At 38.4% G+C, this 7904-nt stretch overlaps 1 pseudogene; it reads right to left on the minus strand.

The window, feature by feature from the left end:
* Window positions 1–1494: 1494 nt before the first annotated feature.
* On the minus strand, window positions 1495–3224 carry LOC136167292 (large ribosomal subunit protein eL6 pseudogene; annotated as a pseudogene).
* Between the last annotated feature and the right edge of the window lie 4680 nt (window positions 3225–7904).

Raw genomic sequence — 7904 nt, forward strand, 5'->3', positions numbered from 1 at the left:
ATAAAGTTCCCAGAAATTCTACTTTGTTGCAATATGTGGATGATTTGCTTTTTGCTGTCCTCAGGCCTCTTCACAGGAAGACAGCATCCACTTGCTGAAGCTTTTAGCATTAAAGGGACACGAGGTTGTCAAGGAAAATTGTAGTTTGCCCAAACCTAGGTTTGATATTTAGGGCATCTGATATCAGAACAAGAGCTATACCTAGTTCCAGATAGGTTTTATGGTGTCCTTAAGTGTCCCCAAACCCCAAACATTAATTGCAAGCTTTTCTCAGATTAGCCAACTTTTGCTGAAAATGTATTTCAAGTTTCTCTCATATAGACAAACTTCTGTATGTTTTGTAGCTTATTATTTTGGAATGTTGTAAATGCGTCATGGCTTACTTCTAGCTGAAGTACAATTTGAAATGGCCCTTATGTTTCAGTGTTATTAGATGCAATACTTTTACCTACCAATTTAGCTCTTAAGATTTCGGGGCATTCTAAACTTAATGCTCTAGAAGCTAAGGGAAATTTATCTTATTGACATTTCCACAAGGGATGCTTCTCTTAAAGGGACCGATAGCAGCTGAACCTCTGTCATGGTCCAAAAGGGTATTTCCCCAAATGATAACTTAGGAAAACTGGCCCAGAGAAGTTCAACAATTTGCCTCAGGAAAGGAGAAACAAGATTGGAAATTCAGTAATTGTTTTGATAAAAAAAGAATGCTCTGCTCAGCCCAGTGCTCTGTGATGTCCTGGGGGTTGGGGAGGGGAGCACGGGAGAGAAGCTTAAGAGGGAGGGGATTTCTGTATACTTATGGCTGATCCACATTGTTGTATGGCAGAAATGAACACAATATTGTAAAGCAATTATTCTTTAATTAAAAATTAATTAAAAAAAAAAGAGAGAATGCTCTGGTTTGGACCAAACAACAACCCAGTCTTACTGGAGACTCTAAAATTCCTACCCTAACTGGACCTGCACATCATCAGGTGACCTGAAAGTAAAGATTTCCCAGAATTGAAGCAGACAATGTTTGAGTTCTACTTCTTTTTGCTATTTGGGGGACTTGCCTGTGATTTGCCACGCTTGCAGACCCTGAATTGTAATTCTCTGTTGAATAAACTAAATTTTTGTGGTGAAATAACTGGCAGTCTATTTGTTTTCAGTCCATACAATTCAGTGACATTTAGTACAACCACTTTTGTGCAACCCTCACCATTACTTAGCTTCAGAACATTTTTATCATCCCCCAAAGAAAATCTTGTACCCATTAAGCAGTCACTCCCCATTCATCTGTTCTCCAGCCCTTGGAAACCAGTAATTTACTGTCTCTTGGCTTGCCTATTGTGGATATTTTGCATAAATGGTCATACAATGACCATTAGCATACTGTTTACAAGGTTCATCCATGTTTTGGCTTGTATCTACATTTTATTCCTTTTTTTTTCAATATGGACAAGTTATTTAATTAGGTTCTTTGCAAGAAGTTCAGGATACTACTTTGTGAGGGCTAATTCCATTTGTGAGAGCAAACACAGAGTGGAGGTAGCCCTGGAACTGAAGGACAGCTTTGATTCTTCGCAGAATTTATGAGTCCACAGCTTTCTGATCAACCTTGTGCTGCTCTGTGATCTCGTATTTCTCTCTCTCTGTGTCAAAGATCTCACCCTCTTGGTGTCTCGGCTTACGCAGCTTCTTCTTGAAGTAAGTTTCAGTGAGATGTTCTGGGATTTTCACACCACTGATATCGATTTTGGTGGAGGTGGCAATGACAAATTTCTGGTGTGTTCTATGCAGAGGAACTCAATTGAGGGATAGAGGCCCAGTCACAGGTAGCAAGCCACTGCCCAGCTGCTTCAGGAAAACGACCCTCTTGCCTCTGTGGCGCCCCGTGAGGATGATCAGAACGGTCCCAGGAGTGATGCTGGCGCGCAGCTTCCTCACGTGCTTACTGAACGGATTCTTGCCGTGACTCAACAGTTTCCGAGGCACATCTTCAGTAGGGTAATACACAGGCATTTTGCGAAGTGTGACCACTCGGATACCACCATTCTTGTCGCCACCTACTGGTTTTGTGACAGTAGCAAGAACCCGAACCTTCTTTTTCTTTTTGACCTCGGATTTAGCTGCTGAATACTTTCTCTTGTACAGGGCCTTTCTGGAATACATGGCTGATCGGGAATATCTGCCAATTCTTCTGACCAGGACAGGGTTTCGGCTGCAGTGGGGCTTCCCCTTCTTAACTTTCTTCACCACTTTCACCTTTTTAGCCTTGTTGACAGCATCAGCCTTCTTGGCTTCAGGTTTTTTCTCCTTAGTATCTGGCTTCTCAGCCTTTTCACCCACCATCTTGCAAGATGGGAAAGAGAACTAAGGTTCCATTTTATTCCTTTTTATTGCTGAATAATATTTCACTGTATGGATATACTACATTTTATTTATCCATTCACTGGGTGATAGATACTTGAGTTGTTTCCATCTTTTGGCTATTGTGAATAGTGCTTCTTTGAACAATACTGTGAACAGGTTTTTGTGTGAACAATTGTTTTCAGTTTTCTTGGGTATATACTTAGGAGTTAAATTTCTTGGTCTATGGTAATTCTGTATTTAGCATCACTAAACTGTTTTCAACAGCAGCAGCACCATTTAACGTCCCATCATTTATGCACAAGGGTTCAATTTCTTCACATCCTTACTAACATCTGTTATTAAAAAATAGACATTTGTGGTATTTTTGGATTTATTATATCACATAATGGATCTGATATATCTCATTGTGGTTTTGACTTGCATTTCTTGCATTATGATTAATGATGTTGAACATCTTTTCATTTGGTTATTGGCTGTTTGTATATTTTTCTTAGGGAAATGTCTATTCAATTACTTTGCCCCCCTTTTAGTTGCATTGTGTTTTTTAATTGAATTGTGTTGCATTATGAATTTTTAAAAAAAATATTTCAGACTTGAGGCTTTTAGAAAATATTTGCAAATATCCTGTTCCATTCTATGAGATGCCCTTTTAATTCTCTTGCTAGTGTCTTTCGATACACAAGTCTTAATTTCAATGATGCTCAATTTATTGACATTTTCTTTGTTTGCTTGTGTTTTGTGTCATATCTAAGAAAATGTTGCCTAATTCGAGGTCATGCAGATTTTTACCTATGTTTTCTTCTAAGAATTTTATAGTTTTTAAAAATAGTTTTAGCACTACATTTAGGTTTTGATTCATTCAGAGTTAGTTTTTGTATGTGGTGTGAAGTAGGTGTCCAGAATCAATTTCTTTCTTTTTTTTTTGCATGTGGATATCCAGTAGTCTCAGCATTAGCCATTGATGAGATTATTTCCCCCACTGAACAGTCTTTTTACTCTTGTAAAAAATCAATTTTACAATTTTTTTTGTAGACTCTCAATTTGATTCCATTAAACTATATTTTTCTACACACCAATACCACACTCTTTTGATACTGTAGCTTTGTAGAAAGTTTTGAACCTGGGAAATGTTCTTCTAGATGTGTTCTTCCAGAGTGTTTCCACTGTATGGGATCCCTTGCAATTGCACATGAATTTTAGGATCTGCTTTTCTACTTCTACAGAAAGGCTATTGGAATTTTGATAATGATTGCATTGAATTTGTAGATCATTTTGGTAGTATTGTTATTTTATCAATGTTATGTGTTCTTGTTCATGAATATCAAATGTTCTTTCCATTTATTTACATCTAGGTCTTCTTTAATATATTTCAGCAATGTTTTGTAGTTTTCATTGTATAAGTCTTGGACTTACTTGGTTAAATTTCTCCCTAAATACATTATTCTTTTTGATGCTATTGTACATGAATTTTCCTTTTATATTTTCTATTACTTGCATGAAGAAATAAAACTGATTTTTACATGCTGGTCTTGTATCCTGAAACACTGTAAACTCATTTAAAAGTTCTAACTGATTTTTTTTTTTTTTTTAGTTCTACCAGTTTATTGCTACCAACCCATCTCCCTCCACCTTCGTGCACACATGCTCAGTCATGTAACCCCATGGACTGCAGCCCGCCAGGCTCCTCTGTCCATGGACTTTTTCAGGCAAGAATACTGGAGTGGGTTGCCATTTCCTTCTCCATAAAAGTTCTAACTGATTTTTGATGGTTGTTTGGATTTCTATATATAAAGTTCTGTCATTTGAAAATTGAGAAAATTCTTGCTTTCTAGTTTGAATGCCTTTTATTTCTTTTCCTTGCCTAATTGCTCTGACTATAACTTCCAGTACAGTCTTGAATAAAAGTGGCAAAATCAAGCATCCTTGTTTGTTCCTAATCTTAGGGGGAAAGCTGTCAGTTTTTCACTCTTCAATATGAGATTAGCTGTGGATTTTTCATTAAAGTACTTTATAATGTTAAGAAAATTTCCTTCTATTCCTGGTTTGCTCAGTAATTTTATCATGAAAGGTTACTGAATTTTGTGAAATGTTTTTCCTGCATCAAGATGATTGTGTGTGTGTGTGTTTTGCCTTCATTCTACTAGTGCAGTGCATTATATTGATTGATTTTCTTATGTTGTACATATCCTCAATTTCTGGGATAAATCCCACATAGTCATAGTTTTTTATCCCAGATTTACGTTAACTTGGTCCCTGGTGGATCAGAGGTTAAAGCGTCTGCCCACAATGCGGGAGACCCGGGTTCGATCCCTGGGTCAGGAAGATCCCCTGGAGAAGGAAATGGCAACCCACTCCGGTATTCTTGCCTGGAAAATCCCATGGATGGAGGAGCCTGGTAGGCTACAGTCCATGGGGTCGCAAAGAGTCGGACACGACTGAGCGACTTCACTTCACTTCCTGGCTAGGAGTTGGGCAACCATAGGTGCCAGAGTCTTCAAATTCCTCTAGTATCCTTGTCTTTGTCTCCACTATTGACAAAACACTGAACACTCCTGAAGTGAAAGTGAAAGTCGCTCAGCTATGTCTGACTCTTTGTGACCCCATGGACTATTCTCCAGGCCAGAATACTGGAGTGGGTAGCCTTTCTCTTCTCCAGGGGATCTTCCCAATCCAGGGACTGGACCCAGGTCTCCCACATTACAAGCGGAACACTCCTCAAAGACAGTCTGTATCTTGTAGCTCTTTCTGCTGTAATCCAGAGTTGCTGGTGTGGTGGCAAGTTCTGGGGTGGGGGTCAGGGTGTGGTGGAGGAGTCTATAATTTTCCAATTAAATCTCAGTCTTAGTGGGACTATCTAGGACAAATATTTATCCACTGCTACAGCTTTCTCCCAAGCTCCTTGCCCTGTGCTCCCTCCTCTGATTGCAGCATTCCTAATATTTTTCCTTGAATAACCCCCCCCCCCCATCCCCAACTCCATGTTTATTTTTTTCTCTTCCTTAGTGAGACAGCAAGGTCAGATGGGACTAAAGTAGGAGGAATGGCCTTATCTCAGCTAGCATTAGACTCTGGTAAACTCTTTTCCCCAGGAGAGTAGACATTTTTGGTGAACTCTAGATGTGTTTCACAATGGTTATCCTTCATCTCTTAGAGCACTGAGGGAATATTTTTCAGGTCTCCACCATGCAAATCCACCAGAGTTTCTGAATCTAATGGCAGTGGAAATGTGGATGACCTCCTAAGACCGTAGCCCCCAAGGAATTTCTCACTCTCAAAACAATCCACATTTGGACTTCCCTGGTGGCTCTACAATGCGGGAGACCCGGCAATTTATCAAAATAAGCAATTAATATTTCTAACATTTTGTGGTCCCTGTAGTTTCTGTTCCAGGTAAGCAGATCTTGGCTGTGTTTCTCTGGAATCCAAGTATGCCTGTCATACCAGATTTTGCATACCAGTGTTGCAATTTGCCCAGCAACCTCAGTTCTCAGGAAGATAAAAGGAAAGTCATTGATTTTCAGCCTGTCCAACCAATTCTTGTTGTAAGAATGTGAGTAATCACTTTCAAAATGTTCACAGCATAGAAGCTGAAAAAGAAAGTCCAAATAAGTTTCTGAATGCTAGAAAATTGGATTATAAAATGCAAACAAAGTCACAAAAATTCTTTAACTCCTCAAAAGTTTAAATGCTCAAGTAATGCAACAGTTTCACAATAATTACTCTGGGGTCAATAGGATGTCAGATGTTGTCTGTGCAGAATTATGCAAAAGTGCAGAATTGTGTGCAGGATAGCCAACACCTTGCATAGAATCCACGACACTTTGATTCAACTTTTAATTGTTTGCACTTCTGTATATACACCAAAATTTGCATTTGTATTATCTCTATGAAAAGCAGTACACTTCTCATTAAGTGAGCAGCAGCCTTCTAAGCAAGGCTTTTTCATGAGGAAAAACATACAAGGAAAGGGAATTTTTTTCTGATATTGTGATTACCTGCACCTTGGGCTATGTTTTTAAAAAATGAGGTATTTTAGATCTTTAATAATCTCTGTAATATTAAATACAGCTATTACATTTTTTATTATTGTAGCATTTTATCCTGGCACTTAAAATTTCCTATCAATTTTAGAATCAGAAAATATTCCTGGTATGTTTAACCAGTTATCTGTGCTAAAAAGATTGATCATGATACACAATGTGAACAATCTTACAACTTCTGCTGTGATTATTTTCATCTGAATGTTTTAATTAGAAAATGTATTTTTTTTTTAATAGCTGAGGAACCACACGTCTCTTAGGTTTAGCTGTTAATAGATACTGGTTTATAACTGACTTTCTATCATTTTTTTGTATTGAATGAACAGTTTCATACTGCAAAAAAAGTTTCAAAAGGACTTTTCTCTCATTTAATAGATAACCAATGCTCTGAAAGTTAATCACAAATCTACATTTGCATTCAAGATTCAAATACACAAATAAAAAACAGATGCTAGCAAACACCACAGAAATTGAAAATATTGAATTTGATACTCTCACAGCATCATTAATATATTTGTCACGCATGAAGCTAAATTTATAACAGTAAATTGGGGTTGAACTGTTGAAGTGGTTGCAACCTAACAATAAACTGAACTTTGGTATGTGCTGCAGAAAAAATGAACTTCATGTATGGCCACGAGGGAGAGCTGTATCTGCAAGGAACCACCTCTCAATGAAAGCCACAGCTGATCTTATACAAGGTTTTGGGAAGCTTGGTCCAAGAACTGGTGGATTTTCAGAAGCAGGAGTGTTTATGGAATGACAGTCTTTCAATTGTGTTAGTGTGATCACTAAAATAAAGCTGTTATTGACTGGCATACTTTTAGAAATATAGTTACTGAACTGAGGCATTTGACGACTGACTTGTTTACAGGCATGGGATGGTAAATGATAGGCTGACTTTCAGAAGCTGGAGTCTCATTAACTTGCTAACTGTCAGATGCAGGGGTCACTGCTGCTGATTTTTAGAGGATGTGTACTGATCCAAAGTAATCTCTAATTAATGGTGATTACTTGCTTACAACTTGAGACTATGACCAAAAAACGTCTTTTCTTTAACATGGAGAAGAAGACTTTCAATTCTCAGTTACCATCTCCCACCCTACCCCCTGGGCTTCCCTGGTGGTTCAGACAGTAAAGAATCTGCCTGCAATGTGGGAGACCTGGGTTTGATCCCTGGGCTGGGAAGACCCCTGAAGGAGGGTATGGCAATCCACTGCAGTATTCTTGTCTGGAGAATCCCCATGGACAGAGGAGCCTGGTGGACTACAATCCATGGGGTTGCAAAGAGTCAGACGTGACTAAGCTTAGCACATACCCCACCCCCAACACCTAACCCTCCAACTTTGGTCTTTTCTCAGTCAAAAATATAGGAGAGACTATAAAGAATTGTTCAGATCTGTGGAGGTACAGTTTTCAGCTAGCATTGCTATTTAAGTAATTTAAGTGCCAATTATTGAAACAGAAATACAGCTCTAATTGCTCGATTTTCATTATCAGGAAAAAAAA

This window comes from Muntiacus reevesi, chromosome 1 (assembly GCF_963930625.1).
Source record: "Muntiacus reevesi chromosome 1, mMunRee1.1, whole genome shotgun sequence".
Lineage (NCBI taxonomy): Eukaryota > Metazoa > Chordata > Mammalia > Artiodactyla > Cervidae > Muntiacus > Muntiacus reevesi.